Here is a 10,475-nt window from a genome sequence, read left to right as displayed (position 1 = left end):
TTTCTATAAGGTATAACTAGTAATTTTTCTTTCCGCATCATACTAGTTATTTATGGAAATAATACCAAATACAAGAGGCTTACGATTCTAGTATTTCGAATATGTTTTTCGAAGTTGTGTTCTTTTATTTTTCTTTTCCTTGTGATTTGATTGTTCCTTTTGGTTGACCTAAAGTTATTTTAGGAAATTAAATATTAGCTTTCCATAAAAGGTTTTGTCTAGTCGGTGGTGGTTGTTCCCATATCCAAGAAGGCCATGTGCATCGCCACGTCAGTACTGGGAACCAATTATGGAAATTAATATTTAATGGAATTAATAACTTAGGTGATTTGGATCAAACGTGTTAAGTTCCGCAGGAGATCCAAGTCTAAACCTTAAAGAACAAATAGATTAAGTTTTGGATCAAACGTGTTAAGTTCCGCAGGCGATCCAAAATTTAATTTAAAAGAACACATGGTAGCTAGGAAAAGGTTCAGACCTTTGTACAAAATTTTTGTACAGTGGAACCTCTAGGTTTTCCGAGTAGCAACCAACAGAGTGGCACTCTCTCCCTCATGCGAGCCGACCGGCTCAATGCCGAGCGCTTCCATCTCCTTAGCAGCTGCGGCCTCGAGCGCCGCCGCCTTCCTCTTCAAGATGCCAGCCATCACCGACTCCATGACAATGTTCGCTGCAATAGAAAAAGAAGAAAATCAGTTAGCAATCAAGACAGAGGTACCAAGTAAAATTCTTACTGAAGCCGTTCGGGAGGGGGGTTCTGATCGGACTCAGGCCGAATATGTACATAACCCCTTCTGGAAGGAATTTGGTGATGTCAAACCGCAGACCGGCAAGCATGTTGGCAGCGTGGAGATAATCCGGCCGGGTCTTGAACCTTTTGAGTTCTGGGGAGAGAGGATGGCCGACCTGCCATTGGGTTCGGAAGGGAGCCCGCTCGGGAAGGCGAATATAAAAATAGAATTCTTTCCAATGCTTATTGGAAGAAGGTAGTTTATTGAAGAAAACTAAACCTGGTCGAGCCTGGAACATGTAAGTGCCCGGCTCGGACTGTTTAGGGTAATAGAAATAATAGAAGACCTCCGGTCGGAGGGGAATGTTATGGATCTTGAATAAGACGACAACGCCGCATAGGAGACGGAAGGTATTGGGGATTAGGCTTCCGAGCGGAATGCCGAAAAAGTTACAAACTTCTACAAAGAAGGGATGTATCTGAAATCGCAGACCGGCTACAAACTGGTCGCGAAAAACACAGAAAGCTCCGCACGACGATTTGTGTGCCCGAGCGGAATCTGTGGGGAGGATGATTTCAAGGTCGGAGGGGATGTCAAAACTATTAATCAGAATATCGACATCGCGTCGATTGAAGCGCGACTCCATGGTAGTGTACCATGGGCCGAGGGTTTGGTCTTCGGGTTGAGAGGAATGGGCCATTGTCCGAACGGACGAAATCAAAAGAAAATGAAAGAGAATAAAAAGGAAGAAGATGGCAACGAAACAGTAGCCCGAGGATGAAAACTTGGGAAAGAAATGCAAAGAAAACGCCAGAACCAAAGAGAGAAAGAAGGAGAACCTTACAACGAAGAGGAGGATCGAGGTAAGAGCACCGGAGATCGCCGAAAACAGAAGTGCAAGATCGCCGGAAAGCTGGAACGCGAGAAGAAGCGGTGAGCATCCGACAGCAGAAGTGAGGCGAAGGGAAGAAGAGAAGCCTTTATAGGGTGGAGCCCGAGCGGCCTCCACCGTTGGATCCAGGTCGCGAGAATCGGAGCACGCATCACGCCGTTCATTTCGAACCGCCTCGATCCCGTCAGAACCCCACGCCGCAGCCGCACAATGACGGCAGCACTGCCACGTGGCATTCAACCACTGGAACGCATTTAATGAGCGTGTGCTCGACCTTAATGATAGAGATTGGCGGAAACTTCGAAGAGATACTGAGGAATGTGGGCGTTGACTGGCATTTTAGCTGCCCCCTTGTTTCCGAGCGGACGGTAGTTGCAGGACGTCGCTCGGCCCAACTGATGGTCCAGTCAGTCGGACTAATCATCTCCTTCGACTAGACTTAAAGGGGAGGCAAGTGATCCGGCAGTAAGGAGGGGGGCCCCCCCTTTAGCAGAGTCAACGCCACGTGGAGGTTGAAAGGTAAAAGGTCAACCAGAGGCTTGGCTGAGCGGATAAAGATTGGGGCGACTGGCTGAATGTTCCGAGTGGAAGCAAAGACACCCCGGCAGGGAGTCGGGGTTCCGACGCTCATGTTGAACAGAGTCGTATGGCCGAGCGGGTAGCCCGCTCGGCCGAAGACATAAAGTAGCAACACTGCGAACAGTCCACAGAGCACACGACCGAGAATCTCCCGAGTGGACCAGCATATACGACCGGCCGAACGTGAGGGAACTGCCGACCGGCCGGACACTCGGCATGGGGTAAAAAGAGAAAAGGACAAGGGAACACCTTCTGACAGCGGGTATGTTCGATGATCAGGTCATACGCAGGATCTTATGACAGAGGGTTCCACTGTCCCATCAGAGATGTGCTCGGACTGTAGCAGTATTGTGTCAGGTAAGCTTTTCTGACAAGCCCATACTGAGGTGTGGGCTGAGGACACGTATTCGCCTCGATATGTGTGTGTGAGCCCCTTCACAGCTCTATATAAGGAGCCTCACACTTCGCCGGAGGTATGCATTCTCTAAGATTTGGAGCCACTTCTTTATTGTCCACTTGCCTGACTTGAGCGTCGGAGGGTCGTCGCCGGGAACCCCTTCCCGGCCCGACTTCTTTGCAGGTTCGCCGGAGGTCCGTACGACCGGTCGTAGATCCACGTCAGCAGTTCGGAGAGCGTCACGTGCCCAGCGTCCGTTGATTCAGCGTTCGGACAGGATCACCTGGCAAACCCTTTGATGTTTGTTACTCTCCATAAGAAATCTTCGTGCTATGAGGGGAAAATCTAGGAGAATGCCTCAATGGCATTATTCTTTATGTCAGGATAGATTTCTGTCACCGTGTCATCGTGGTGAGATCGTCAAATTGGAATAAATTGGTGCCATTTGTTGGAACGTGAGCAAGAGGCATTGAGTGACTATTTTGATGATCTTCCCTGATTGCCCAACCAAAACTTTTCATGAAGATCTACGAATTCCGGAGGCAAGAAGGAGGAAGAGTAAAAAAACTAATCCAAAGGATGGTGGACAGTAACCGTGGCCTCTAGCAACGCATCTCTTTCTGGTATGATAGCACCGCTCACCCCTTCTACTGCCTAAGGGGGTTCCCATGCGAGTGTTTGGCTCTTCAGCTTCGTCCCTCAGCCTCAATTGCTACTTAGTGCTGAGGTCGCTGCCTCCACAGCTTGTATGGACAAAATCTCCAACCTCATTCATAGCATGGGGGAGTAGATTGCCGCCTTCGCCTTTGTCGTCGCGTCATCCTCCAACGATGTCCTATCTATAAGTACCCCAGGTGAGTTTTGATGTAATCAACTAGGTTAAGTTAGGTTCTGTGTTATTTGATGTCTTGTGTCTAAGTGTGTAGAGACTTAGGAATACATGAAGTCGAGCAAGAGATGTAGCGAGTTAGAAGGATAACACAAGAAGTGAGTCAACGGGCTCGGTGCATCCGAGGGACGAAGAGCTACAGAAGAGTACACTGGTGGACGAGAAGGGCACGCCAACCCTTTCAAGGGACAAGAAGCTAGGAAGGAACTCTGCTCAAGGAGAAGGCCAGAGTTGGGTTTGGGCTCAACTTTGGATGACCAGAGAATCACCAAAGCAACCGGAGTAGTAAGCGAACAAGTCAACACTTGTCTAGGCACCTGGACCAAGTTCAGGCGCTTGGACTCCAGGTACCCGAACCAGCTTGGGCCAGCAGAGGCGCCCTTTCGGAGACACTACAATAGGGATAGAATTTGGGTCCGTGTTAGTAACATTCAAAGTGACCTGACTGGTCCATACGCTCAGGCATGAATAAGAGACTTATTATAAAGTCGTTGTCGAGTCGTTGCAGAGCAGATAAGGCACCACAATGGAGACTCCCGAACCTAGTTCAGGCACCCAGAAGTCGCCATGTCATCAACAGCTATATTTCGACCAAGGAGCTATAAATAGAGCCTGAGTCCTCTTCATTCAATACAAAACTCAATGACAAAGACTATATTTTTATTTCAATACTCTGTAGTTTCTTTTCTGTTCTTAAACGTTGATCCGGTGATAAGGCCGGGGGGCCCTCACGATGGCAAGGTCAACGACACGTGGAGATCAACAGTTGAAGGGAGGTCAACCCCATGGGCTCGATGAGTGGGCGGGAAAGGCCGAGCAATAGGCAATGACCTTCGTTCGAGAGAACAACCATCTGGCCGTGAGCCCAAACTTCCAATGAGGGGAAAAGGATCATATGGCCGAGCGGACAGTCCGCTCGGCCGCATTGCAAATCAAGAGTAAAAGTCGAGCGGATGCCCACTCAGCCAGGGTGTCGGGCTATGAGAGCCGAGCAGGCGACGACTCTAAACCATCCCGGACGAACGACCACCGACGCCAGACCAAAGGAGAATAGTCTTGCCGAGCGGTTTGATGGCCGATCCGGGAAGAGGAAGGCAAAGGGTGTGGGACAGCGGGTACGTCATCTTAGTAACCCCTGCTGCTGACAACAAGCATGTTTGAGGACCAGACCATACTTAGTATCGTACGACAAAGGATTCTGCTGTCCCATCAAGGAGACGCTCAGACTGTAGCAGTATGGCGTCAGACATGCTCCTCTGACAAGCTCATGCTGCGGCATGGTATAGGACACGTGTACACCTCGGTTTGTGTGCACCAAGCTCCCATAGCTCTATATAAGAGCTCTTAGACTTCACCGGAGGTATATAATCTCGAATCCTGGAAGCTACCCTCTTGTTTTTTTCATCTGCCTGACTTGAGCGTCGGAGGGTCATCGCCGGGAACTCCTTCCCGGCCCGACTTCTGTGCAGGTTCGCCGGAGCACCTTGCGATCAACCGGAGATCTACGTCAGTAGCTTGGAGAGCGCCACGTGCCCAGCGTCCATTGATTCACCTTTCGAACAGGATCAAACGCTATAAGAGGCTACTCTGTAGGTACAGCGGAGGACGGTAAGAGGGGGGTGAATTGCTGTAAACAAAATTAAAACTACCCTCCTCGGATTTCAACTCAATTAATGCAATAGTAAATAAAATAAAGGCAGAAATAAAAGCAGAAACAGAATTTAACCTGGTTACAACCAAGAGGGTTGTTAATCCAGGGCAGTAAGAAAGCACACTATGAAAATTCTCCTTTGCTGAAGGCAGAGAAGCCTTTTACACTTTGGAAGCTTAGAACTATTGCTAGGAATGGCTACACAATGATTCCTTGAGTTGTTCTTGAATTCCTAGCTCCAGGGGCCTTTAAATAGCCTCTGGAAATTTGATCTCGTAGCTCCAAGGCGCCTCTAAGCGAGTGATCAGATAGAACTCTATCCGAAGGCAAACGGTCGGATTGATTGGGTTGAAGGCGCCTTGAACAAGCCTTGAAGGCGCCTTCAAGTTGAAGGCGCCTTCAAGACTGTTGAAGGCGCCTTGAGCTAGATTTTCCAGCACAGCTCCTTTTCCAGCTCCTTTGCGTGGGCTTTCGATGCTCCGTTCTTTTGGGTGATTCCGGCCAACCAGAATAGGGCTCACCCGAACCCAATTCCCGGCCTTCTCCTCGAGCAGGCTTCCGTCCGGCTTCTCGTCCCTCGAACGCCGCGCACGTTCTTCTCGCTCCACCAAAGTACTCTTCCGCAGCTCTCTCGTCCTTCGGACGCACCGAGCCCGTCGGCTCCCTTCCCGTGCCATCCTTCTCGCTAGCTGCGTCTTCCGCTTGACTTCATGCGCTCTTAAGCTCCTGCACACTCAGACACAGGGATCAAACACAGCAGGACCTAACCAACTTGGTTGATCACATCAAAACTACCACGGGGTCCAACATACTCCCCCTTCAATGAATGAGTTTGATAATGCACGTTCATCTATCTTAGATTAACAATCTCTCCAATTATAACCAAGTAAAATTCGTTGCCTCTTATTCTTTCAGTTTATGTTTTTATTGTTCAAATAACTTGTTTTTTTCTTTGCTAAGATCGATAGCAAAAAAATTTAGTAATCTAACTGGCAGGCTATTCGCCCCCCTAGCCTGCCTCAGTGGGATCATCACTTGGTATCAGAGTAAGGATACTTTAGAAGGATTAACTGTCGTCTAAAGCATAAATGGCTAGAGCGAGCATTCATCCACTAAAGCTCAAGAGGGATTTCGTGATTTGGAAAAAGAAAATGAAGGTATTTTCTAAAATAGATTTCAATATATTACTTATAATTAAATATAATTTTGTAGCACCTAGAGATCAGTAAGGAGCCAAAAAAGAGGAACAATTTTAGAGCAAGGAGCAAGCCGAGTTTATGGCAAATAGCAAAGCAGAATTTCATCTGCTAATGTTTTGCCACCATAAGAATTAAACCGGATTGGCGCATATGACCCCGCCAAGGAACTCTGAGAGAAATTCCTGGAGTTATACAAGGGGACATCAGAGGCCCAGCTAGCAAGATGGGACTTGCTTAGAAATCAGTTGACAAACCTTTAGATGTAAGAAGGAGAAACGGTAGCTCAATTGCATGGGAAGATCAAGGAGTTTATCATCGGACTAACAAACCTCGGAGAATTGGTAACAAATTAGGACTCAATCTGATATGCTCTCAATGCATTCCTTAGAACTCAACAATGGACATCAATAGTAGATGCCTACTATATATCAACAAATTTGGAGGTAAGTAATTTAACAAAACTATTTCCAACTTTGGAATTACACGAATCTAGATGTGCATGTATGAGGAAAGAAAAGGAACCAAGTCAGAATCTAGGGCTAAAAGTTAGAAAAGATTAACCAAAGTCCAACACATCGTTAGACTAAGATGAAGCAACTTTCATGGTAAGAAAATTTTTAAAGTTTTTTTAAATCTAATAGATTTAGCAAGTTGCAAGACAAGAAGTTTGTTCCGGGAAAGAGGAAAGTCAGATGCTACAACTGCTAAAAAGAAGGACACATCAAAGATAACTGCCCAAAACTAAAAAGGAAGGAGAAAAACATAGGGTTAAGTAAATCGATGAATTTGAAGGCAATGTGAGATGAGTCATCAGAGTCTGAACTGAAGGAATATGTTAGACTAGCACTAATGACGAGTTACTAAGAGGAGAGCATCAATGAAGGGGAAGTTACATCTGAAAAAAGTAGTAATGAAGAGGGAGAATCCAGCTTCAGATCAGATATGATGAGTAAGGTATGTCTTCTACCTCCTGATCAGCTATATTCAGGTATAACATTAATGTTTAAATCATTATGTAAGCTTAAAACTAAGAATATCAAATTGAAAAAGGAAAACGTAAATTTGAAAACTATCTTAGCTAAAGCGTGTCTACTAGAAGAATTTGATAAAGTGAAAAATAAAAATGCAAAATTAAAAGAACAAATATAATGTTTCAAAAACTCTACATGTTCAAATTCTCCTATTTCAAATTTAAAAAATTATATAGGGCTTAATTGATATATCAGGAATCATAGGGACTAAATTATAAAAGTAAATAGAAAATTTATTTCATAATATTTTTTGATAAATCCAGTAGGTAAAGATTTATTTTAGATACATAAATCATGCTTAGTTTGATTAAAATTAATGCATGCTTTAATTTTAGTTTACCTTAATTTTTAACATTGCTTACAAAATTAATTAGTTCATGTACCTTCTCTTTATATTTTTGTTGATTATTTATATGCTGCACAAATGAATTATCTATTAGTATAAAATTTTTTTAGTATTTTTTGTGTAGTAATTAATTTCTTATGAATTTTTTTATCAAAAATATAAGTTTTTAATTTTAAAATATTTTAGAGATTAATTTTGAATATCCTAATTTTTAGGAAAAATAGTGTTGCATTATAAAAGTATGGAAAAATCAGTAAGATTTTTATATGATAATTTCTATTTTTAAAAATAATTTTATCTGTTAAAAATATTTTCTACAGTTAAAATAAAAAGATTTTGTATATGAAAATATTTATCATACTTAAATTAATTATGTTTAATATGTAAAAAATATTGGATTTTTCAAAATTTAAAAATAAATTTTAAATTATTCTTATCAAAATAGAGAATTAATTAATAAAAAATTATTTCTTTGAAAATAAATAAAAAGACATATTTGAAAATATGTTTTGTATCCCTAGAAATATTCCCAATATATTTCTAAACTATTTTTCATATTTTCCTTATTTTATTTTTGATGTGGATTAAGTTAAGGGGAGGTTTATTTATTGTAAAATTTTTGTTATAATTACACATTTCATTTACTTGTTCAAATTGCTTTATTTTGATTTAATCCTAACTTAATTTAGGTTGATTCACATTAAAAAGATGGAGGTTGTAAGTACTCGAGTGAGTTTTGATGTGGTCAACCGGGTTAAGTCAGGCTTTGCATTGTTTGATGTCTTGTGTCTAAGTGTGCAGGGACTTAGGAACACAGGAAGTTAAGCAGAAGATGCAGTGAGCGAGAAGGCTGACACGAGAAGCGAGTCGATAGGCTCGATGCATCCAACGGACGAAAAGTTGCGGAAGAGTACACCAGCGGAGGAGAAGAGCGCGCGCGACGATTCTGAGGGACGAAAAGCAGGGAAGGAAGTCTGCTTGAGGATAAGACCGGAGTTAGGTTTGGGTGAGTTCAACTTTGGATGGCCAGAGAATCACCCAAGCGACCGGAACAAACAGTTGGACAAGTTAGCACAAAGTTGGTTTGTCCAAGCGCCAGGACTAAGTAAGAATTGGTGCAAGTTATACTAATAATCAGATTTTGATGTATGACAAATAGGTTAAATTATATGTGTTATTTATTTAACCTTTTACCAAGTGTGCAGAACTTGATGAGTCTAGAGGACCGAAACACCAGGCTGAAGTCCAGCTAGGTTGATAGTTGGCTAGAAGTCCATATTGGTTGAGATCTGATAGAAGGAAGTCTAGTTGGGTTGACAACTGGCTAAAGTTCATATTGGTTGAGATCTGGCAAGAAGTCCTAGTTGGTCAAGGGACCTAGTATCAAGGAAGTTTACGATTGATAAGTAAGGTAAGCATTGGAGGAGAGTGATCCAGTGAGGACGAGTCCCATTTAGGGGCGCTAAGCGCAAGTCTAATTTAGGTCCATTTTAGAAATCTAAATTAAGACTGCAACTAGATCTTACTCTCGGGGAGACATGATCTAATTACTAATGTTATCTTATTATTCTGCTAACTCTATTTTGCAAGTTAAATATATTGTTGCTTGGACTAACTCTTTGGTGCAAGAAAGAAACTGGAAAAAAAGGGTGGTCCGGGAGCCCAAAAGGGATCCGGGTACCCAGAGTTGCTCTAGGCACCCGGGCAAGCTTCGCAGAGGGATCAACCCTGGGCGGGTGACTAGCTAGGCACCCGAGCGGTCTGGGCACCTAGAGTTGCTCTAGGCGCCCGGATGAGGAAAATTTCATCGACGCAATATGTTGGAGCGTAGCGATTGACCGTCACACGTCAATGGTCCGGGCGCTCAGATCCCAAGGTGAATAAACTTTGGAGATGAAGTTTTTGTTGGATTAAGACTCACGTGAGTGGGGCGGGGGTGAATCATGTGGTTTTGAAAAATTTTCGTTTCTTTTCTTTTAAAATCAAAGTAAGTAAATGAGTGCAGCGGAAATAAAAACAAAAACAGAAAAGTATAAGAACGCAAACGATTTTATTCGGTTCGGAGCTTTTGGAGACTCTTACTCTAAGACTCAGGTCCCGTGGACTTATCAATGGGTAATCCACTAATAACCTCTTCCAGAACCTCCAGAAGAGGGGATCAATTACAAAAAGAATAGGAACAAGTGTAATATGCTACACTCTTCCTTTTGCTATAATTAACTATAGAATTGAATTTTGTTACCCATCATTTTCGAAGATGATTAGCTTAGGCTTGATGTCGGATGACTTTTTAGTAGTACTTGGATGCAACAACATCGTAGCGGAGCAACAATAGGAAGCCAGAGTAGTCAAAACTTTAAACGGATGCGCAAAAGCTCGTAGAAGAGTTGGTGAAGAAGGCTTGGTCGAGCAACGTAGAGTGTGGAAGGCACCTTCAAGGCGCCTTCCATAGACAAAAGTTTATCCCGAAAAACGCTACTCCTTCTTGTCGACAAATTCAGATTTTATCCGATGGAAGGTGCATTCCAAGCTCCCAAAGGCACCTTCTATGAACAATACTGAAGGCGCCTTTTGTCGCCTGGAAGGCGCCTCGAGTACTGTTTGTTGGTCCCTTTGGAGGCACAGAGGATTTACTTGGTTTGCAATCAAAGGATTGCTAATCCAAGGAAAATATGGCGCACTATCTAATGATCTCCTTTAGGCGGAGTAGCCTCTTACAGTGTTGACAATACAAAAGAAAAAGCAGAAATGAAATAACTG

This window comes from Zingiber officinale, chromosome 5A (genome assembly GCF_018446385.1).
Source record: "Zingiber officinale cultivar Zhangliang chromosome 5A, Zo_v1.1, whole genome shotgun sequence".
Classification (NCBI taxonomy): domain Eukaryota; kingdom Viridiplantae; phylum Streptophyta; class Magnoliopsida; order Zingiberales; family Zingiberaceae; genus Zingiber; species Zingiber officinale.
The sequence above is the reverse complement of the archived record's forward strand: the minus strand, read 5'-3'. Positions refer to the sequence as shown.